General features: G+C 43.7%; 1 long non-coding RNA gene across 1 annotated transcript in view; it reads right to left on the bottom strand.

Moving 5' to 3' along the window:
* Positions 1 to 21854, bottom strand: part of LOC102189087 — a 59021-nt gene extending 37167 nt beyond the window's left edge. The window contains exon 1 of the long non-coding RNA XR_001295502.2: positions 21810 to 21854. This is a non-coding gene — a long non-coding RNA (uncharacterized LOC102189087). The remainder of the gene's footprint in view (positions 1 to 21809) is intronic.

Here is a 24667-nt window from a genome sequence, read left to right as displayed (position 1 = left end):
TAACCAGAACCTTCTCCTTTCTTTTGCATACTATAGTTCCAAGTACAATCTTAGGGAAAAGACTTTGGACTTCTCAAATACCTTTGAATACTACTATCATAGACAAACTAACTTTCTTTTTACTGATGACTGGATATGAAGATGAAATGAAAAATCTGAATGGCTCTTATAGGGTAGCTATTTTTCACAAAAATAATCCCTTTCATTAACCCAATGCTAACATAAACATAAACCCAATGCCAACAAAGAGACTGCTGAACCTTGTACACAGTAAGGTTTCAGAAATATTGATTAAACTGAATTGAAAGTCTCACATATACCGGCAGCCATTGCTCATGAGTAAAGGCCCTGCTTGCCTCTCTTAGGGTCAGCAAAAGCCAGATGCTTATCTGGAATTCAGGATGAGGCAAGAGTAGGCCAGGTGTAACTTGCTCCTTCTTGAAGGACAGAAACTTCTCAGCATTTTGGCAATTATTATTGAGAAACCACCCAGGAAGAAGGTAGTTTTAAACACAATTAGGATTCTATTTTAAGGAGAAATCAGAAACTGCCCATTTAACGCTAATGTTTGATCTACTGTGAAACAGTAGAGGGGGAAGCTATTATAAATTTGCTAATACCATCAAAACTTATAAAGTGATAAAATGAAGTGACATGAAGAAAAGGCAGTCACCCCAAGCATGAGGCAGGCTAATAGCTGTGAATATAGAAGAGAGCAGAGAATTATTCTGAAAACCAGTGAAATAGATCACAGGGTTTTATGGCCGCTCTGCATTGTGACCCGAGGACACTCCTCTTTCTTGACCAGTTAGAATGATCTCCAAAACAAGACACATACTCCAGGGACCTAGCGCAGTGATTGGAATTGCTATTTGCATTTATTTCATCTATTAAAATGCCTAATTTACGTGATTCTTTAATATTACCCATGTATTAGTACAGAGAACTTCCCTGATAGCTCAGTGGTAAAGAACCCTCCTGCCAATGCAGGAGACTCAGGTTTGATCCCTGGGTAGGGAAGATCCTCTGGAGGAGGAAATGGTAACCCATACCAGTATTCTTGCCTGGAGAACTCCATGAATAGATGAACCTGGCGGGCTGCAGTCCATGGGGTCACAAAAGAGTCAGACACTACTGAGCGACTAACCAACAACACAAATATAATCGTAAATAAACATATAGCCATCTCCACTACCCAACACTTGCTGTCAGAATGCTGGAGCCAAGTCAATTCAAATGAATTTCAGGATAAATTTTTTTGCTATCCAAACTCTTACTACTTGCTCTTGGAATCTTGGGGGGCCATATTGGTTTGGATAAACTGGTACTCACTGTTCAAATATACTATCCCAACTCAGGAGTTGACATAGTTGGATAGTGAAGGATAGTTGTGTGTAATCATGGAGGTGCCAAAGGTGGTTTGTTGCTATTGTTGTTTTAATGGTTTTTGAATTTTTTTAAATTTAAATTTATTTTTAATTGTAGAGTAATTGCTTTACAATATCATGTTGGTTTCTGCCATATGTCAACATGAATCAGCCACAGGTATATGTATGTGCCCTCCTTTTTGACTTCCTTCAGGACTTCCCTGGTGGCTCAGACGGTTACGCATCTGTCTACAATGCTTGGTCTGGAGCTACAATGCGGGAGACCCGGGTTCAATCCCTGGGCCAGGAAGATCCCCTGGAGAAGGAAATGGCAATCCACTCCAGTACTCTTGCCTGGAAAATCCCATGGACAGAGGAGCCTGGTAGGCTACATGTAGTCCATGAGGTCGCAAAGAGTCGGACACGACTGAGCGACTTCACTTCACTTCACTCCTTCTTGAACCTCCCTCCTACATCCCACCCAATCACACCCCTCTAAGTTTTTATTTACTTAGTTTTTAACTGCACCAAACAGCATACAAGATTTTCGTTCCCTGACCAGGGATTAAACCTGTGCACCCTGCAATGGAAGTGTGGATTCTTAACCACTGGACAACCAAGGAAGCCCCTGTTTTTGTTTTTTAACTAAGATGCGCTGTCAATAGAATTTAGGAAATGGTCACATTGAAAGGTCTGATATTGAGTCACAGGCTGGACTTGCAAGACCCTGGGTCATCTAAGAGCTCCAGACCAAGCAAAATTCTGCTTTTGTGTTCCTGTCTAGAGTGAAGTTGCATCTTTCTTGAAAATTAGATTCTGATACATGTATGAGGTGAGAATTTCATGTCACCAAAATTTCCCTTAAAAACCCCTGAGAAAAATACTATGTTGGTTGTTGATGAGCCATCTTTTGGTAAGTCCGTGATGGGCAGGGTTTTTTTTGTTTGTCTGTTTTTCTTTTTCAGTTTAGGGGAAAATAAATCACCATTTCTTGATTGAATCCTCATAAAGATATTGGACTGCACTTTGAGGCCACGTGGTACTAGAAATTCACATCTTTAAATATCCGAATCAAACTCAGTGCAGGAACACATTTTATAAGAGGCCCTGGGGAGAAACAGTCAATTCCAGTCTCCCCTTCTCGTGCTCCTCAGAGGCAGATGGGTTGAGTGGACTGAGAGTAGATTCTGCACCCTCTCCACAAACTACTGAAGCAGAAGTCAACTGAGTCGGATGGTGGCTGCCTGACTCTACATCTGTATGTAAAACAATTGAATCGTTTACTTTAAATGAGTCAATTGCATAGTATATAAACTATGTCTCAATAAAGTGACCCCATGGACTATAGCCTGCCAGGCTCTTCTGTCCATAGGGATTCTCCAGGGAAGAACACTAGAATGGGTTGCCATAACCTCCAAGAGATGAATTCAGTACCACTTCCAGCCCCAGGCTATTCTCCTGGGCCCCACAGTTCAGAGATCCCTGTCTTTGGCTCTCCTATAACTGTACCCTCCCCACAGGTTGAATGTCCATTAGGCTAAGGGAACAAGTCCACCAAGATCCTTCAGTGTCTCTTGTAGGCCATTCTGTTGGTACTTGGCATCCTGAAATTCCTACACAAATGGCCCCAATTTGCTTTTATGGCTCGTAGAGTCTCTGCACCTGTCCACCTCCCAGTGATGAGAGCAGGCTTTGTCACAGGTGTGCATACTCATAATTTTGAGGGTATAATTTAGGGACTGCTCTTTGCATTGGGCTGGGCATGTAGACAGAGCTTGAACATTGAGGTTGGGCTTTCCAGGCATGTGCATAAGATTCCTCACAGTGCAGGTTTAAAGTAGAGATAGGAAAAGAAGAGGTTTAGCCTTGATTCAAGGGCCCTTAATTCTACTCTTATTCCCATATTCTCATATGTTGGAACATACCAGCAATGAGGAATAGTCCCAAAATCAGAATAAGTATCAGCCTACCAGACTTTTCCCAATGTAAGTACACTTCTTCTTTCTCAGAAATCCCCAACAGTGATGGCTAACGTGCATTATATGTTAGGCTCTTTCTCTAATATATTTAACCAGCATTATCTCATTTCTTTTTTTTTTAATATTTTTTGATGTGGACCATTTTTAAAGCCTTAATAAATTTGTTGCAATATTGCTTCTATTTTATGTTTTGCCATTTTTTTTTGTTCATTTGGTTTTTTGGCCCTGAGGCCTGTGGGATCCCAGCTTCCCGAAGAGACTGAACCCACACCTCTTGCACTGGAAGATGAACTCTTAACCACTGGGCCTCCAGGGAGTCCCTCTCATTTATTTCTTACAATGAGGTGGATGCCGTTTTCACCCCAACTTCCCTAGTGAGAACACTGGAGCTTGCAAAGGTTAAGAAAATAGTCGAGTCAGAATTCGGTAAGAGGACAATCTCATGAAATCCTACCAAGCCATACCACCTCCCTAGGAATGCCTAACTCATAGACGAAATTGTGTGAGCAAGAAACACACAATCTCTTTTTTAGCATCTAACAATTCTGAGAGTGATACAAAAAGGAAAAAACATGTATATCTTCCAACAGAATAGTTGGAAGTTTCTTTCATTCAAACAAGACCAGATAATGCAGGACATGCATAAGTATTGTAATATGAATCACATTGGCAGAGGACATTTTCATTTTTCTCTGCAGCCTGAAGCAATGGGTTGTCAGTTATTCTTCCTAAGATTAATCTTTCTGCATCAGAGATATGGAGATAAGTGTTCAGGGCATGATGACTTATGCACACATGAATATGATTTTCTATATGTTACTAAAAATTTGGTTCACAAAGCATTCCTTCCCTCTGAAATCTCAATGCCATAGTTTCTTGAAACTTAGTGACCTGCTCAGGGGTGGTTTTCTCGAGGTTGCAAACAGAACCTCCACATTTACAGCCCAAAGTGGTTTTAGAACAGCTGGCCTAATTCCTGTGCAGACACAATTAAAAACAACTGATAATGAAAATTCGTGAACATATCCCATTATTACGTGACACCCCCATTCTACAGATAGGGAAACTAAGTCTGAAAGAAATGGCATAAATTTTCTAAAGTGGTAGGTGAGGGTCAGAAATCAAATCAGTCCCCTGATGCCATTTGGCTTATTGGAGCCTGGCATTTTCACAGATATAAGGCACTGCCATTTTCTCAAATGTGTGACTTTCATCTTAACCAGAGAATTGTATTGAGTTGTGAGAGTTAGACCATAAAGAAGACTGAACATCAAGGAACTGATGCTTTCCAGTCATGGTGCTGGAGAAGATTCTTGAGAGTCCCTTGGACAGCAAGGAGATCAAACCAGTGAATCCTAAAGGAAATCAACCCTGAATATTCATTGGAAGGACTGATACTGAAGCTGAAGCTCCAATATTTTGGTCACCTGACACTAAGAGCTAACTCATTGGAAAAGACCCTGATGCTGGGAAAGATTGAAAGCAGGAGGAGAAGGGGGCAACAGAGGATGAGACTGTTGGATGTCATCACCAACTCAATGGACATGAATTTTGGCAGACTCCAGGAGACGGTTAAGGACAGGGAAGCTGCAGTCCATGGGGTTGCAAAGAGCTGGACACGACTGAGCAGCTGAACAATAAGAGAATTGTACAGGAATAGAAACCACCTTGGCAGATGATTCCCCAGCCTCCACTTCTCCATCTTCTCCCAGAAATAGCACCCGGATCTTGGTGCAGAGAGCAGCTCCTTCCTGGGCTGAGACCCCCTTTCTTGGAGGGGAGGTCACTTCCTCCTCATCTCCAGAGGGGGGCTCTGATCAACTTCAGTAGTTCAGCTCATCTCAGTCTGATCCACCAGGATCTTCAGGACAGGCATGGGACCCAGTCTGCCTGGTGAGATGTGAGGAGACAGCTGTGGGGACTCCAGGAAAGAATTTAAGTTTCCTTTTTCATCCACAGTAACAACTGGAACAGACGAGTCTTCCTCCTTTGGCGCATATACATTATGAAGTGAGGCCTGAAAACACTGTTGTCATTCTTGCTACCACAGAGAAGGCAGCTCAGGAAAGAGGGGAAGAGAACAGGGGCTGACCCACAGAAGAGGGCAGAGTAGAGGGAACACAGAGAAATGGAGATGAAGCCCTGAGAGTGTCACCTCTAGATCATTTCACACCTAAACTTATCACTTTTGCTTAATTTTGATTGAGTTGATATAGCGGGTTTTATCTGGGATCGCAAAGAGTTGGACACGACTGAGCGACTTCACTTTCACTTTTCACTTTCATGCATTGGAGAAGGAAATGGCAACCCACTCCAGTGTTCTTGCCTGGAGAATCCCAGGGACGGAGGAGCCTGGTGGGCTGCAGTCTTTGGGGTCACACAGAGTCGGATGTGACTGAAGCAACTTAGCAGCAGCAGCAGCAGCATCTTCACTTTGCATATGAGAAACTGAGGCTAAGAAAGGCTGAATAATTTATCAGGTCCCCACAGTTAGAAAGGATGGAAATAATGGTCCTTTACCTCAAATCTATGACTTCTTCAATGTTTTAAAAGATGCTTTTCCCAAACTTGGGTCAAGCCGTAGTTTTTCCTCTTTACCCGGGAAAAATAAGCAGATAACCACTCCATAAAAGATTTATAGAGAAAAGGCCAGAAGACATTGAAAAGAACAATAAGGCCATTGTAACAGAAAGAGCTGTACCAAAGCCAACAGAACCAACAGAATTGGGAATGGCCGATCTCGGGCGTTGAGAACAAGTTCTAAAATAAATGTTGATTGATTTGTTAGAAACCAGGGAGGCTGTTTTTTCAAATAATTAGTTGGGACCTCAAAATATTTTCATTAAGATGTCAAAATCTGTGGAACAAAAATAAGAAATGTAATAAAAAATAAAGCATAAAATATTAACTTTCGATTAGACCTTAGACATCATTTTATCCTACTTCCCACTATTGAAGAAGTTCCTTTTACCACATTCCTAACAGATGGTCATCCTACCTCTATTTGAATACCTCCATTGATGGAGGGCTCACTATCTCATAAGGTAGCCAGTTTGGTGTTAAATTACACTGTACTCTGATTTAATTAATGAAAAATTAAAAATACAGATAAGCATAACCGGAAAGTTTACAGGATAATATTTTGTATTCTTTTGACTTATTATATTTTAACTTTTTTTCTTCTCAGTATTTCCTGTTATTTTATAAACCTTCCTCTGATTTGGCAAGCAGCTTGTATGTTCTATGTATTTTACCCTGGAAGAGGAATGGCCAAGCAGAGAATAAAGGAAAATCAGGACGTAAGTAACAGATTTAGGGCTCTAGATATAAAGAAAGACTATCCTACTTTCAGAGCAAATAGCATCATCAACAACAAAAGGATTCTCCAGACTGGAGAAGGTAAGAAAGTCACAGAAGAAACACAGAGAGCTTAGACATAGTGGGGTGACTGCATCCCTCCCACACCCACCTTAGGTCAAGCTCTGTGTGAGAGAAGACAGCAGAAATTCCAGACAAGTTTCAGAAGATCAAGAGGCTTCTCTCCTGTGAGGAGCATCTATGAAGGAGAGAGACACACCAGAGTCGACATAACCCTGTGGATTTTCTAGGGACACAACTCTGCCACAGACCTGCAGACTTTCCCACAGCACAGCATGGTGGGGGGGTGGGCCCTTGCTGATGGGAGGAAGTGGATTCCATGGTGACCAGCAAGGGCTCATGACACAAGATCACATGAGTGCCAAGTAGCTTCAGTCATGTCCAGCTCTTTGCACCCACATGGACTATAGCCCACCAGGCTCCTCTGCCCAAGGGATTCTCCAGGTAAGAATATTGGAGTGAGTTGCCATGCCTTCCTCCAGGAGATCTTCCCAACCCAGGGATGGAACCCTCGTCTTCTGCATTGGCAGGCGGATTCTTCATTGCTGAGCCACCGGGGAAGCCCATAGATCAGAGAAGTGGCAACATCTCAGTGAGCCAAGGGAAGTGACTCATGACCAAAAGGTCAGAGTCCCCCTATCTGTCTGCCTTTCTGGGATTTTGGTGGGAGCCTTAACAGGAAGCATTCCCTCTCTCCACCACCTCCTCCCTTACTAGAGTGAAGGCACAAGACCTATGGTCACTAATTGAAGGCTTCTACCCAAAAGTTTGACTCTTGAGTGAATGAAGCAAAGACAAGGGATGATGAGACCAGCCACAGGAAGGCTCTGTTTGTTACTGGTTATAGCTACATCCTGGCCAGTTTCTCCAGGTGCCTAGCCTTGCTTGATTCCTAACAATTTTCCAAACCTTGAGTTATCCAATGTCTTCTAATGAATTTTTGTAAATGAAAGTTAGTCAACTCTGTTTCTGTTCTTGTAGTTTTCCAATACAGAGATCTGTACCAAGGAATTTGCAGCAAGGTGGCTCAGACGGTAAAGCGTCTGCCTGCAGTGCAGGTGACCCGGGTTCAATCCCTGGGTTGGGAAGATCCCCTGGAGAAGGAAATGGCAACCCACTCCAGTACTCTTGCCTGGAAAATTCCATGGGCTGAGAGGCTCCTCAGAGCCTGGTAGGCTACAGTCCATGAGGGTGCAAGAGCCGGACACAACTGAGCAACTTCACTTCACTCACTTCTTATCAGAAGGGCTTTAAGGCAACAATCCGGGATTAGGCTTCCCTGGTGGCTCAGTGGTATGCACCTACCAACGCACAGGACATGGGTTCAATCCCTGGTTTAGGAACATCCCACATGCCACAGGGCAACTAAACCCCTGGGCCATAAAACTGAGCCTGTGATCTAGAGCCTCAGTTCAGTTCAGTTCAGTCACTCAGTTGTGTCTGACTCTTTGTGACCCCATGAACTGCAGCACACCAGGCCTCCCTGTCCATCACCAGCTCCTGAAGTCCACCAAAACACATGTCCATCGAGTTGGTGATGCCATCCAACCATCTCATCCTCTGTCGTCCCCTTCTCCTCCTGCCCTCAATCTTTCCCAGCATCAGGGTCTTTTCAAAGGAGTCAGCTCTTTGCATCAGGTGGCCAAAGTATTGGGATTTCAGCTTCAAAATCAGTCCTTCCAATGGACACCCAGGACTGATCTCCTTTAGGATGGAATGGTTGGATCTCCTTGCAGTCCAAGGGACTCTCAAGAGTCTTCTCCAACACCACAGTTCAAAAGCATCAATTCTTCGGTGCTCAGGTTTCTTTATGGTTCAACTCTCACATCCATACACAACCACTGGAAAAACCATAGCCTTAACTAGACAGACCTTTGTTGGCAAAGTAATGTCTCTGCTTTTCAATATGCCATCTAGGTTGGTGATAGTTTTCCTTCCAAGAAGTAAGCATCTTTTAATTTCATGGCTGCAATCACTATCTGCAGTGATTTTGGAGCCCAGAAAAATAAAGTCAGCCACTGTTTCCACTGTTTCCCCATCTATTTCCCGTGAAGTGATGGGACTGGATGCCATGATCTTCGTTTTCTGAATGTGGAGCTTTAAGCCAACTTTTTCACTCTCCTCTTTCACTTTCATCAAGAGGCTCTTTAATTCTTCTTCACTTTCTGCCATAAGGGTGGTATTATCTGCATATCTGAGGTTATTGATATTTCTCCCGGCAATCTTGATTCCAGCTTGTGCTTCTTTCAGCCCAGCGTTTCTCATGATGTACTCTGCACAGAAGTTAAATAACCAGGGTGACAATATACAGCCTTGACGTAGTCCTTTTCCTATTTGGAACCAGTCTGTTGTTCCATGTCCAGTTCTAACTGTTGCTTCCTGACCTGCATATAGGTTTCTTAAGAGGCAGGTCAGGTGGTCTGGTATGCCCATCTCTTTCAGAATTTTCCACAGAGCCTGGAAGCCGCAGTTAATGAGCTCATGTGCCACAATTACCGAAGCCTGCTCGCCCTAGAACCCGTGCTCTGCAACAAGAGTAGCCACCAAAGTGAGAAGCTCACACACCAAAACTAGAGAGCAAGCCCCTGCTTGCTGCAAGTAGAGAAAAGTCTGCACAGCAACAGAGATCCAGCACAGCCAAAAAAAAAAAAAAAAAAACAGAAAAAAATCTGGGATTGATTACATTGCCTCAGTGTTGAGTTGATGACAATGATCATCTTTCTAGGATTCAGAGAATAGGAAACTAAGCCCATGGTTCATGGCAGCAGATCTTAATTATTACCAGTGGTCATTTGTATGAAGGGCTCAAAAAAAAGCAAGGTTTTAAGACCATGATCTTGAGACAGTGTACAAGACAGGAGGAGCTCGAGAACCTAGGATGGAGTGGCTGCTTCTACTGGCTGGGGTTAGTTTATTGAGAGAGAACAAGTTTAAGTACCCCCCCACACACACACGCACACAAATTCTCATTTAAATATATATTAAACCAGCAGCTTCTTATGGCAGTGCTAAATGAATGTCCAGATGCTAAAAGCCACATATATGAGAGATTGGAAAACAAATTTAAAGTGGAATCTGAGGTTTGTAGAATTATATCAACTGAGTTCTTAGCCTTGTCATGCCTCTCAGAAGAAAGTTAAAGCATGGGTGGAATGAGGATGTAGGAAAGACTCAGAGAACTCAGCTCAGAGAATAGCAGCTCTTCTCTTTTTTTGACTCTTTTTGCTGAAAGACACTAGAACTCCCTTACTCATAAGAGTTACCCTAATTGAAGGACTCTATGTTTATGATCTGCCTTATAGGAACCCTCCCTTGTTTTCAGGATCAGAGTTAGAATACCCACTGGGGAGGTGAGTAGTAAAAAGTCAAAGGCATATAACAAGTAACTGGCAAAACTTTGCTAATTTACACCTTCAAGGATCTGGGGAATATGTGTGGGAATGAATTCTGTAGACTCTTGACTAAGGACAGAAGAACATAATTTCAGACCAAGTTGAAGTCACTGATGTGGATACACTCAGCAGAGACTCCAGATTCTGCCGCAAGTTTGAACAGCTGGGAGTAGATACCGTTGTTTGTTCAGTTGGTTGACAGAAATCTGGACTCAGTGGTGGCCAACACTAAACAGAGTTGAGATGTCATAAATTCCTTGATATCAAGCAAAGGAAAGAATTCAAAGACTTTGAGAGATAGAAAGGCTGGAGGGAATTTATCAGGAATGACTTACCCTCTCACTCCCTAACTATGTCTCCCAGGAGAGTGCAAAGGACATTCTCTTTGCCAAAGCCTTGAGAAATACCTCGGTGAGGGGCATACCAGCATCTTTGCTGTAGCCACTGCTATCTTTAAGCCTGGGGCTGCTGATGGGAGCCTCGATTTACATGGGGTCCCTGGATTCAGCAAGGGCGGAAGGAAGCCAGGGCAGCAGAGGCCATGCAGTAGCTTGTCAATAGCAGAAGTAGAAGCCGAAGGGAGACTCCTCTTGTCCCCTCCCTGAGGATATGTAGCTTTAATTAAGCCAATGAGATTTTTCCTACCCAGAGCTCTGAATCTTTTATCAGATGTTTCTTTTGCAAATATTTTCTCCCAGTCTGTGCCTTGCTTTCTCATTCTTTCGACATTGTCTTTTGCAGAGCAGAAGTTTTTAATTTTAATGAAGTCCAGTTTATCAATTATTTCTTTCATGGATCATGCTTTTGCTGTCGTATCTAAAAAGTCATCGCCAATGCCAAGGTCATCTAGGTTTTCTCCTGTGTTATCTTCTAGAAGTTCTGCACTTTGCATTTAGGTTTATGATTCACTTTGTGTTAATTTTTGTGAAGGGCAAAAGGTCCATGTAGAGATTCGCTTTTTTTCATGTGGATGTAAAGCTGTTCCAACACCATTTGTTTAAAAAAACTATCGTTGCTCCATTGTATTGTCTTTGCTCCTTTGTCAAAGGTCAGTTGACTGTATTTATGTGGATCTATTTCTGGGCTCTCTGTTCTGTCCTGTTGATGTATTTGTCTGTTTTTTCACCAATACCACACTGTCGTGATTACTGTAGATTTAGAGAAAGCCTTGAAGTCCGGTACTGTCAATCCTTCAACTTTGTTCTTCTCTTTCTGTATGCAGAGCCTCAAATCTCAAGCAAGTAAAACAAAAATGATGGATGGTGAGACTGTATTTGAGAACCTTAGCATAAACATCCAACTACTCAACCCTACTTAACATGACTTGATATTTTACAAAGCTGAAGATGATCAACTCTTAGTTATCCCTCCAATTTTGTCTTTGCTCTCTCACCCATCTGCTAGACTCCAACCACACTGGCCATGTTTAAGTTCCTTAACCTTGTCCAGAGTTCCCTCCCCTCGCAGCTTTCGTGCATGCTATTTCCCTGCTTAGAGAAGCAGCAGCAGAGAAGTCTTCCAGCTATGGCCTGGCTAACCCCCTCATCCTTCAGGTTTCAGATACAATAACCCCCAGTTGCTTGGTGGTAAAGAATCCACCTGCCAATGCAGGAGACACCAGTTTGATCCCTGGGCTGGGTAGATCCCTTGGAGAAGGAAATGGCAACCCACTCCTGTATTCTTGGGCTTCTCAGGTGGCACCAGTGGTAAAGAACCCACCTGAGAATGGAGGAGACTTAAGAGATTCAGGTTTGATCCCTGGTTAGGGATCCCTTGGAGTAGAAAATGGCAGTCTGCTCCAGTATTCTTGCCTGGAGAATTCCATGGACAGAGGAGTCTGGTGGGCTCCAGTCCATGGAGTCACACAGAGCTGGATGTGACTGAAGCGACTTAGCATGCAACCTTTTTTTATTAGGTCTTCCCTACTTTATACGGAGAAGGCAATGGTGACCCATTCCAGTACTCTTGCCTGGAGAATCCCATGGATGGGGGAACCTGGTGGGCTGCAGTCCATGGGGTCACTGGGAGTCGGGCACGACTGAGCGACTTCACTTTCACTTTTCACGTTCATGCATTGGAGAAGGAAGTGGTGGCCCACTCCAGTGTTCTTGCCTGGAGAATCCCAGGGACAGAGGAGCCTGGTGGGCTGCCGTCTATGGGGTTGCACAGAGTCGGACTTGACTGAAGTAACTTAGCAGCAGCAGCAGCAGCAGCAGCAGCTACTTTATACTCTTCTCTTTATTTTTCTCTATAGCTCTTACCAGAATGTTAGTTACATTTTAATTTGTGTATGTTTTCAGTAATGTCTGTCTGTTCAAGAAAGGTTTTAGGTTTCATGAAGGGAGAGGTCATTTTTGCTTTGTTCCTTGCTATGCCTGAAGCTGCTGACTTCTGGACAGTGGGCCTAATGGAGAGATGGTGTTCAAAAATTATTTGCTAAATGAATGCTGTATATATGTTGTTTTGATTATTATTCCACACTTGCATAATGGAAACATCTTTTCACATCAATAAGCATCAATCTATAATGTCATTTTCAGTGACACCATAATATTCTACAATAAGGATAATGGTGATGATGATAATAGGGATCTTTATTTGAGAATTACTCTCCATCAGGCCCTGAAGTAAGTACTGCACAAAGATCACACCAAACTGTGGAAAATTCTTAAAGAGATGGGAATACCAGATCACCTTACCTGCCTCCTGAGAAACCTGTATGCAGGTCAGGAAGCAATAGCTAGAACCATACATGGAAAAACTGACCGGTTCCAAATTAGAAAAGGGGTTTGACAAAGCTGTATGTGGTCACCCTGCTTATTTAACTTTTATGCAGAGTACATTATGCAAAATGCCAGGCTAGGAGACTCACAAGCTGGCATCAAGATTGCTGGGAAAAATATCAACAACCTCAGATATGCACATGATACCACTCTAATGGCAGAAAGATGCTTGCTCCTTGGAAGAAAAGCTACGGCAAACCTAGACAACATGCTGGAAAGCAGAGATATCACTTTGCTGACAAAGGTCCATATAATCAAAATGATAATTTTTCCAGTAGTCATGTACAGACAGGTGTGAGAGCTGCACCATGAAGAAGGCTGAGAGCTACAGAGCTGATGCATTTGAACTGTGGTGTTCGAGAAGACTCTTGAGGGTCCCATGATCAGTAAGGAGATCAAACCAGTCGATTCTAAAGGAAATCAACCCTGAATATTCATTGGAAGAACTGCTGCCAAAGCTGAAGCTCCAATACTTTGGCCACCAGATGCAAAGAGCTGACTCATTGGAAAAAATCCTGGATGTTGGGAAAGATTGAGGGCAGGAGGAAAAGAGGGCTACAGAGGATGAGATAGTTGGATGGCATCACGAACTCAACGGACATGAATTCAAGCAAACTCAAGGAGACAGTGGAGGACAAAGGAGTCTGGCATACTACAGTCCATGAGGTCGCAAAGAGTCAGACTCAACTTAGCGACTGAACAACAAAACCCTAGGCAGACATTTGTATTATTCTTATTTCACAAATGTGGAAATTGAGACAGAAAACTTGAGTAACCTTTCTTAGCGTCTCATACCCTGAATCCCAGGCATTTTGACTTCAGACCCTGTGCTCTTAATCTTGATGTTATACTGCAAAAAAAATTCTATTTTATTTTACCAAAGTTCTCACTGAGGTCCATTTAAGTTGCTTCAAACTTTTGGTCATTGAAAATATTGGAATTAATTCCCAGTATTTTTGAACAATTATGCAATTATATTAGAAAATATTTTGCCAAAGTCTTAGCCAGATTTAACATTTTTCCATCAGTCACAGGAGAATACCCTTGCTCACATACTTTGACTTTTTAGAAATTTAATGAGAGAAATAGGGCCACACAGTTTAGCAAACAAAAACAGAAAGCCCAGTTAAATTTAAATTTCAGATAAATAACAAGTTTTTAGTATATGTATGTTCCAGGAAACATTTGAGACACATACTACGTAGTTATATCACATGTAACATTTAGGACCTGCTTACACTAAAAAAATTATTCACTGCTTATATGAAACTCAAATTTGAATTCAATTCCAATTTAGCTGAGTGACCTGTGTTTATCTGGTAAGCTTAAAGAGAAAAGAAGTACTTCATTTAAATTTGTCTGCCTACCTTTCAGTAAGTGCTTATTACAAAATGTATTTATGAAGCAATAGCTAACTGCTGGGTACTTTGATAATAAAAAAAGAATATATAGTTCCTGACACCAACCAATAAACTGTCCAGCAGGGGAGAAACACATCGTTAAATCTAACACAAGGTGGAGAGGACAATGACGAAGACAGGGATGTCCATGAGAGACACTGAATACCAGACAGGTGAGTATTCCCATGTGCATGAGTGCTAAGTCACTTCGGTCATGTCCTACTCTGTGCAGTGCTGTGGACTGCAGCCCGCCGGGCTCCTCTGTCCTAAGACTCTTAAGGATGAATAGAATTTAGCTGCCCTCAGGGGTGGTGGAGTATTTCAGGAGGACAGAAGTATATAATCAAAAGCAAAAAGCAGCCTGGCTGTGTTGGTGACCACAAGCATTTGATATGGGTGTAACCCAAGTGGGAAGCAGGGAGTGATGAGAAATGAGCTTGGGGATTGAGATAGGAGCTGAATCATGAATGTGGTGTGCCTATGTGCTCAGTCGTGTTCGACTCTGTGACTCCATGGACTGTAGCCTACCCGTCTCTGTCTATGGAATTTTCCGGGCAAGAATATTGGAGTGGGTTGCCATTTCCGCCTCCAGAGGATTTTCTTAACCCAGGGATCAAACCGTGTCTCTTGCATCCCCTAGAATGGCAACTCTTTACTGCCAGGGCCACCTGGGAAGCTCCATGACTGTGGCTCATCGGAGCCACACAACTGAATAGAACAAGATTTGAAGCAGGACAGTAGCAGGGACGTCCACTCTGCTGTCCGGAGCAGCTGCTGTTGTCTCTATGTCCCATTTCCGGTGTTAGCTCCTCTGAACCAACACCAGTTGATGACCAGGGGCATCTTCTCAGGACTGCTCTGGGAAAGAATACTGACCAAGCCATGTCATAAATGCCTGTTCACTGTCTTCCCCCATGGGATTTCCTGAGAGCAAGAATCATTTCTTTGGCACATCTGCATCTGTAGCACCCAATTACACATCACTTTTCCTAAATCCTAAATATTTGCACCCGGGGTTGCTGCATTCATGATTTTCAGCTGGACCATATTCTCTCTGCTTCTAGATCAGGACTTCCCTGGTGGCTCAGATGGTAAAGCGTCTGCCTACAATGCAGGAGACCTGGATTCAATCCCTGGTTTGGGAACATCTCCTGGAGAAGGAAACGGCAGCCCACTCCAGTATTCTTGCCTGGAAAATACCGTGGATGGAGGAGCCTGGTAGGCTACGGTCCATGGGGTCACAAAGAGTCAGACACGACTGAGCTACTCACTTTTCACTTTCTAGATCATACTCAACCTTCAGATGGGCTGCCAGTCCCTAAATATATTGTTAGGAGCTTCTCTAGTGCCGAACGCCCTCCATTAATCTCGCAGCCTGGAAATGAACTTCTTTTCCTAGAACCCACCAGTCTTCACGGTCTCCCACCAGTCTTCCAGCAGCCAGATGACTTCCACTTTAGCAAATGTCCAATGAGAGTGGTTTGTGTCAATGAGTACCTTTAGCAGAGCCTTAGGTAGCAGATAACACCCTTCTGCTCATCCCAAGGAAACGCTCTTTGGGGTGTCCCATGGCCATAGCTTTGGCTCTCTACTATTCCTTCATCTTCCTTCCAGAGGCACCTCCTCTCCCAGAACATGAGGTTTCTCAATTTCTTAGGGAGTAGTTTTCTGTTATTCCCCTTGTTGCTGTTCAGTTGCTCAGTGTCCGACTTTTTGTGACCCCCATGGGCCACAGCACACCAGGCTTCTTCTTCGTTATCTCCTGGAGTTTGCTCAAACTCATGTTCATTAAGTCAATGATGCCATCCAAGCATCTCATTCTCTGTCATCCCCTTCTCCTCCTGCCCTCAATCTTTCCCAACCTCAGGGTCTTTTCCAGTGAGTCGGCTCTTCACATCAGATGGCTAAAGAATCAGAAGACGTATGTAGCAGGTAGACATTGGTCCATCTTCACGTGTGCCTGGACGCTAAGCCTCTGTGACCACTCTCAGCAAGGATAACTCTGCTCCAGCTTTGCTGCTCTACAGATTGAAATCCTAGTAGCCCTCGAGTGGGCCCCACTGTCAGTGCCCTGCTTGCCTCCTGGGCAGCTCTGGATGTGCCAGCCTGCCTTGGCTTCTGTGTCTCTCCAAGGCTGTGACTCCTTATGGCTTAATTACAAGAACTTTGAGTCTGAAAAGCCTGACTTGGAATCCCAGCCCAGCTGACTTTCTTTGTATTATTTAATTTAACCTGCTTCAGAATCCCATGATGACTGTGTTATTGTCTTGGAGACAGACAGACAAAAAAACCAAAACACCTATGGGCCCCCAAAAGTTAAAAAGTTGTCTCAAAATAACCAAGCCAGTGAGTGGGGTATCTGGGATTCAAACCTGGCTTCTGTGATTTCGAAACGCATGTTCTCTCTGTCACATGGTCTCCAGGCAAGAACATTGCCCAGGGCCAGGGCAAATCCCCTTACTTTTATGAGTTTCAACTTCCTCCTGTCTGAAACAGAGTTAATAATAGGTTCGTAAGAGCTGCCTCTCAAGATGGTTGTAGAGATTAAATAGAATTATGTAAATTAGGCACCTACCCTAGAGCCTGACAACTGTGCAAGAAATATTTCCTTCCCGCCTGGCTGTGTCCACCTGGGCAAATTTTCCCATGGCCTTAGCAAGGAGGCAGCTCTGAGGAGACAGTGGTTGTGTCAGCCACTCCAGCCTGGGAGGAGCTGCTTTGAGAAGCACAGGTGGATGAAAGCTCTTTTACCCAACTATTGCAGAAAGGGGGACCCCTTCCAGGGCCCGAGAGCGGGCTGTTGTCTAACGCTCAGGAATGAATTGTCTGAGGAGATGCATATGCTGACAAAGCAAGAAGGGAAGGGATGCCTGGGCAGCGAGCAGCGGGGTAAGGAAACCCAGGAGGGCTGCTCTGCCACGTGGGTCGTAGTCTCAGGTGTTATGGTGATGGGATTAGTTTCCTGGTTGTCTTTGGCCAATCAGTCTCAGTCAGAGTCCTTCTTGGTGACGCACACATGCTCAGTCAAGATGGATGCCACCAAGAAGGATTCTGGGAGGTGGTCGACACGTGGCTTCTCCTTTCGACCTTTCCTGAACTCTTCCAATTGGTGGTGGCTTGTTACCAGGACCTCCTGTCATAAAATAACTCACACAAATGGTTACTATGCTGCCTGCCCAGGGTGGGTGGTTTCAGTCAGTGTGATTCGCCTAACACAACCACCAGGATGGAATGGGCAGAGTCCAGACAAGCACCGGGAAGACACCTTCTCACACATCAGGAAGCATCTCAGCCAGCAAGATGGTCTGAGACCTCACCTGGGACCTTCCTCACAGCACGAGGGAAACCAAATATCCATGAACCCGAGACGTCCCAGAAGGTGACCACTAATGGGCTCAGCAAGGGTTTGAGAGAAATATTCTCTACTTTCTGGTACTTCTTATCTCCCCACTCCATCCTAGCATGCCCACGGCCCTGCTCTGAGTTACAAGGACATAAATCTCCATCACAAATTTATTGCCATCATTTATCAGCTCCTGTTGCCCAATGGCCAAGTAGTTAATTTTAAAATGAAGTGTGGCTGTTTTCATTAATACCTTTGCACGAACTACCTATCAAAACACTCAAAGACAATTAATACCATGTTGCTGAAGTATTGAACCAATAAATATCTCCAGTCTTGGCTTGTCTCTGGCAGATAAAAGACATTAGACTCATCCCCTGTTTTAATAATATTCTCTCATTCTCTTCCTCTTCATAGCATCAGAAACATTTACACCTAAGAACAAGATTAAATAGCTAGACACATGAATTTAAAAGGCTGTTGTTTCACAACATCTAAGTAATGCCTTTAAGCTATAGTCGTAAAGACAATAGACCTAAGAAGAAGAAGGAACATTTCTGAAGATGATGCATCACCAGGACCAAAGCCTTTTAAAGGCCTCAAAGTCTTTCTGGAAAGCAAATGCTTCACCTCTGATGGGAGCTGAAGCCCAGGTTGGTTAGCAGTCTGAGTCGTGGATGGAAATTGGAGACCACATTCCCACAAGCTCAAGACCTTTATAGGAAGAAAATTCTAGATTTTGACAACCTTGGAGTTACATCGGGGCTTCATGACTTGTGATCATTTGTTATTTTACTAAGGTACGATGGGGCGTGCTGTGAGAGTGATTTTTCTCTCTTTGGGGGATGCCTAGTAACCTCCCCACCCCGGCCCTCAGCACACATCCAACAGTTTTTCCTTAATCACTCACTTGCCTGGCCTACTGTGTGCCTAAAGCCATCTTCAGCCCTGGGGATGCATAGGCACCTCAGTCTACAGGGAGCATGTTCATATCAGCTTTATTATTTTTTACTTGCCAGCATCATTTACACAACTCTTAAGAGGCAATAAAAAATTGGTTTCTTTGTGGAAGATAGCCCTGAAGAGAAATCCAAGTGGTGCCTTAAAAATATTTTTACTGCTTCTCCTGCATTGCTTAAATAATATATTCACTGTGGCAAAAGTTAGAAACTATACGTAAGCCAAAGGAGAGTAATTAGCTCCCTAAATCCCACCACCCAGAGATCACCAGAGCTAACCTTTGCCTCCCACACACTCGGGCTCTCTTTTATACGTATCCATCACTTTTTACAAAAGCATGCTATTTCTCTGTGTGGTTGTCTGCCCCTCATCCTGTCTTAGTAAGCACAACGGCTGCCTACATGCTCAGCGTCCTACTAGCATGTGGGTTACATTTTAAGAACATACATGAGTTCGCTTGCTTAGCCCTCCCTGTTTGGATATTGAGGTTGATTGCTGCCCTTTTCAAATTATAAACAACTCCGTGGTTTTGTCTGTCTAGTCATCCTTATTACTAGATCTTGGTTCAAAACCCTGGTTATTTTCTTGAGGTAAATTCATTGACATGGAATTTCCAGGTCAATCCACATGCACATTTTTAAAATTCTTGACATATGTGGTCAAGCTGCCCACAAAATGAGTGACAGTTTCATCTCCCAGACACTCATTTCCTCTGTCATGAGAAGACTCACCAGCTTGTCACAGTCATATTATAGAGACATAAACTACACCTTCCCAAAAAGGTGGGTTGGGAAGAGCCCCTGGAGAAGGCAAGGGCTACCCACTTCAGTATTCTGGCCTGGAGAATTCCACGGACTGCATTCCATGGGGTCGCAAAGAGTCAGACACGGATGAGGGATTTTCACATTCACTTTCACTTTCACTTTCAAACTACACCTGCTCCACCCTCTTGAAATCGTTGGTTGCTCAGTCACGTCCGACTCCATGGACTTTAGCCTGCCAGGCTCCTCTGTCCCTGGAGTTCTCCAGGCAAGCATACTGAAATGGGTTGCTATTTTCTCCTCCAGGACATCTTCCCAACCCAGGGATCGAACCTGCATCTCCTGCATCAGGCAGATTCTTTACCACTGGGCCACCGGGGAATCCACGCTCTTACTTAGGTCCATTTACTGGGGCAGGAACCGCCCCCCTCCTGCCCAGGGCTCCCTGTCCCTCTGCATCTCTGCCCTCCCCTGGCCTCAGTGTTCTCTTCTCTCACTTGTCTTCTCTTTCTCTGTGAGTTCCTTCCACATTAAAAACGTGACCACTTACCAGAAACACAGATATAGAGAACAAATGTATGGACACGATGGGGGAAGAGGGGAGATGGGATGAACTGGGAGACTGGGACTGATATGTGCACACTATTGACATTTGTATAACATAGATAACTAATGGGAACCTATGGCAACAGAGGATGAGATGGTTGGATGGCATCACTGACTCAATGGACATGAATTTGAGCAAGCTCCAGCAGATAGTGAAGGACAGTGTCCTTTTAAGAACAGGAAATTTGGCTGCAGAACAGGAAATTTGGATGGTTGGATGGCATCACTGACTCAATGGACATGAATTTGAGCAAGCTCCAGCAGATAGTGAAGGACAGTGTCCTTTTAAGAACAGGAAATTTGGCCTGCAGAGGGAAGACAACACGAGGACAAGATGAGAAGGCAGCCAAGAGCGAGGCCTTCAAAGAAACCAAACCTGCTAATAACCTTGGTCTTGGACTCCAGAACTAGGAGAAAACAAATTTCTGTTGTTTAAGCCCCTCCATCTGTAGTGTTTTGTTATGGCAACCTGAGCAGAGCAATGCAACCTCCTTACATAAAACCTTTTCCAAGGCTATCCTTCTGACACCAAACTTAACCTTCTTTCTCTTGCTCCGTCTCACCATACCGCACATGGCAATCTGACTTGTGCTCCAATTTCAAGAGACAGTTGCCACCAAGGTTACAAACAACTTTCACATTACCAACCTAATCAACACTGTGCCCAGCATGGACAGGCACTGTGCCAGTGTAGAAGGCACTGCTGTTGTAATCATTTGAGTAAGAGATGCCAGCTCAGTCTGTCAAATTAGACAATAGGATAAGTATGTCCATATTATTTCTCTACAAAATGCCTATTAGTATTTTCCAAAATATATGTAAAAGAGATGTACATAAACATGGTAGACTTATTTGGAAAATAGAATAGGCATGCCCACCATAAGGGCTTGGTCTTAAAGAGTCTGCCTGCAATGCAGAAGACGTGGGTTCAATCCCTGGGTCAGGGAGATCCCCTGGAGGAGGACATGGCAACCCACTCCAGTATTCTTGCTTGGAGAATCCCATGGACAGGGGAGCCTTGTTGCAAAAAGTCAGACATGACTGAAGTGACTTAGCACGCATGCCCACCATAGATTATTTGGAAGACACAGTGCAATACCTTGACCAATTTCTCCCAGGTCTTTTTTTTTTTTCCTTTCTTGTCTATCTATGCAGAGGTTGTTTGCTTGCTATAGACTGCAACATATTCTTGGTAGGATTATTTTGCATCCATTTCTCTCCTGCTTCAGTAGCATTATAACATCTGGTACTGTTTCTGGTGGTGACATGGCATTCACGAGGATTAAAAGTAGGTAGGTTAAGAAGCAACCCCTGGACTGTGAGCCTGGAACACGTCCCCCACCCCTCACCCCCGGATGTCCAGGTGTATGACCGAAGGCTCTTTAGAAGTTGGCAGTGATGCCAAATGCCATTGAACAAAGAGGGTGAGTCAGGCAACAGCTCTTGCAGCAAGCACCTGGCATGGGCAGGGCTTGGTTGCAGTCGGGATGTCTCTGTCCTCAGCTGGGTGGTTGTTTCCCTCTGGAAGGAGGGGCTGCAGAGTATCTCCCACAGATCCAGAGAGAGGCGGCTCTGGGCATTTGAAAGCAGATTTATGGTCTTAGGCACTGAGACTCCCTGACTTGCTCCAGCAGATGTAGCTCTGATAATAAAAGAGGCAGGAATTTGGATCCTACTTTAGGGTGTAGGTTGTTCCTATCACATCCCCGTGAGCATGCAGGGCCAGCGCAGGAGGGCGGATGGTAGGAGGTGTAGGGACTATCCTAACCAATCCATCAACCAAACCTCCCAGAATCAGACCCCGGAGAAAAGAGGCAATCTGGACCCAGGTGACACCAACCTCCTCTTCACTGAAGGCTCCTCTGAGTTCCCAGCATCACTGCTTCCTCCGAGCTTTCCACGTGGCTCCTTAGAGGCCCATCTCTCCCTTTTCCAACACACCCTGCCCACTTTCCAGGCTCACCTGTTTTTCCATTGTGTCTGGAACCTGATCAAATTCCTCCCTTGGCTTCTTGTTTGACAGCCAATAGTTCAACATCTTGTTTGTGCAGTATCTTTTCTGAATCCTGCACTGAGGATCCAGAAATGTTTTCAACCCTGAGTCCAGAGGGATAGACAGATGCATAACTGGGGAAATGCCAATATTAATGGAGGGAGAAAAAAGCAGAGTGCTGTGTGGTTCAACCCCCCCAAAACAGTCTTTAAACCCAACCAATATGCCAGATTCCTGACTTTCAGTCTCTCCTTTCAGTTTACCTTTTTCATCCTGCACTTCTGACATTTAACAGCCAACTGCCTTTTTGACATCCATGTCTCATATGCATCCATGGCTTACAATTGAGCTCTCCATCTTCCATACATCCTGAACGTACGGATGGTAACATCAAAGCCCCTGTCACTTGGCATCAAGGCCCCTGACCGTTGCCTGTTGGGCTGAGATTCAGTAGATGCTACCATTTTGTTCTGTTTCTACTATCTTTCTAGAATATGAGGATTCCTCCTTTTTCCCTGAAAACTCAACCATACAATGAAATTTTTAAAATTGCCTGTTGTCCAATATCTTTAGGTGTACAATATGTGAATTTCAAACTAGTCTGGTCTGCCTGAAATGCCTTCATTATGTTAGTTTTTTTTAATTGTGAAATATAACACAAATACAATTAAATGTGCAAAATAAAAATCATAGCTCAATGATTTATCATAAGTAAACCTTCTCCTTTACTCTGTTGATATGACTAATCACTTTGATTTTTTGGATGCTAAGTCAACCTTGCATTACTGAAATAAAACCAAAACTCATTGTGCCATAAGTCCTTTTACTATAAAGCTGGATTCACTGTAACAGTTTGTTTAGGCCCCTTCATGGATCACAACCTTGTTGGTGGCGAAGGAGTTTGCATAATTCAATGAAGCTATGAACCACAGTCTGCAGGGCCACCCAAGACGGATGGGTCATAATAAAGAGTTCTGACAAAGCGTGGTCCACTGGGGGAAGAAATGGCAACCCACTCCAGTATTATTGCCTCAGGAACCCCACGAACAATAGGAAAAGGCAGAAAGATATGACACCGGAATATAAGCCCCCATGGTCGGAAGGTGTTCAATATGCTACCAGGAAGGAGCAGAGATCAATTACTAACAGCTCTAGAAAGGTTGAAGTGGCTAGCCAAAAGCGGAAACAATGCCCAGTTGTGGATATATCTAGTGGTGAAAATAAAGTCTGATGCTATAAAGAACAATATTGCATAGGAACCTGGAATGTTAGGTCCATGAATCAAGGTAAATTGGACGTGGTCAAGCAGGAGATAGCAAGATTGAGCATCAGCATCTTAGGAATCAGTCAACTAAAATGGATGAGAATGAGCAGATTTAATTCAGATAACCATTATATCTACTACTATGGGCAAGAATCCCTTAGAAGAAATGGAGTAGCCCTCTTTCTAATTAATTAATTTATTTTTAATTGGAGGATAATTGATTTGCAATATTGTGTTGGGTTCTGCCATACATCAACATGAATCAGCCATAGGTATACATACGTCCCCTCCCTCCTGAACTCCCTCCCCCTTCCCAGCCTATTGCACCCCTTTAGGTTGTCACAGCACACGGTTTGAGCTCCCTATGTCATACAGCAAATTCCAACAGGCTACCTATTTTTCATATGGTAATGTCTATGTTTCAATGCTACTCTCTCAATTCGTCCCACACTCTCCTTCATCCTCTGTGTTCACAAGTCTCTTCTCTCCGTCAGCATCTCCACTGCTGCCCTGCAAATAAGTTCATCAGTAACATCTTTCTAGATTCCATATATATGTGTTAATATACAATATTTGTTTTTCTCTGATTACTCCTCTCTGTATAAGCTTTAGGTTCATCCACTTCATTAGAACTGACTCAAATGTGTTCCTTTTTATGGCTGAGTAATGTTTCATTGTATTATATTACAACTTCTTCATCCATTTGTCTGCTGATGGACGTCCAGGTTGCTTCCATGTCCTGGCTATTGTAAATAGCGCTGCTGTGAACACTGGGGTACATGTGTCTTTTTCAATTATGGTTTCTTCATATGCCCAGGAGTGGGATTGCTGGGTCTTATGGTAGTTTCATTCCTAGTTTTTTAGCAATCTCCATACCATCTTCCATAGTGTCTGTATCAATTTACACTCCCACCAACAGTGCACGAGGGTTCCCTTTTCTCCATACCCTCTCCAGCATTTATTGTTTATGCATTTTTTGACGATGGCCATTCTGACCAGTGCGAGGTGATAGCATGTTGTAGTTTTGATTTGCATTTCTGTGACGGATACAGGGAGAGACTTTATTTTCTTGGGCTCAAAATCACTGTGAATAGTGACTACAGCCATGAAATTAAAAGGTGTTTGCTTCTTGGAAGAAAAGCTATGACAAATCTATGGCGTATTAAAAAGCAGAAACATCACTTTGCCGACCAAGGTCCCTATAGTCAAACGTATGGTTTTTCCAGTAGTCATGTACAGATATGAGAGCTGCACCATAAAGAAGGCTGAACACTGAAGAACTGATGCTTTCGAATTGTGGTGCTGAAGAAGACTCTTGAGAGTCCCTTGGACTGCAAGGAGATCAAACCAGTCAATCCTAAAGGAAATCAACCCTGAATATTCATTGGAAGGACTGATGCTGAAGCTGAAGCTCCAATACTTTAGTCACATGATGCGAAGA

This window comes from Capra hircus, chromosome 3, assembly GCF_001704415.2.
Source record: "Capra hircus breed San Clemente chromosome 3, ASM170441v1, whole genome shotgun sequence".
Lineage (NCBI taxonomy): Eukaryota > Metazoa > Chordata > Mammalia > Artiodactyla > Bovidae > Capra > Capra hircus.
This window is presented reverse-complemented; position numbering and strand designations above follow the sequence as displayed.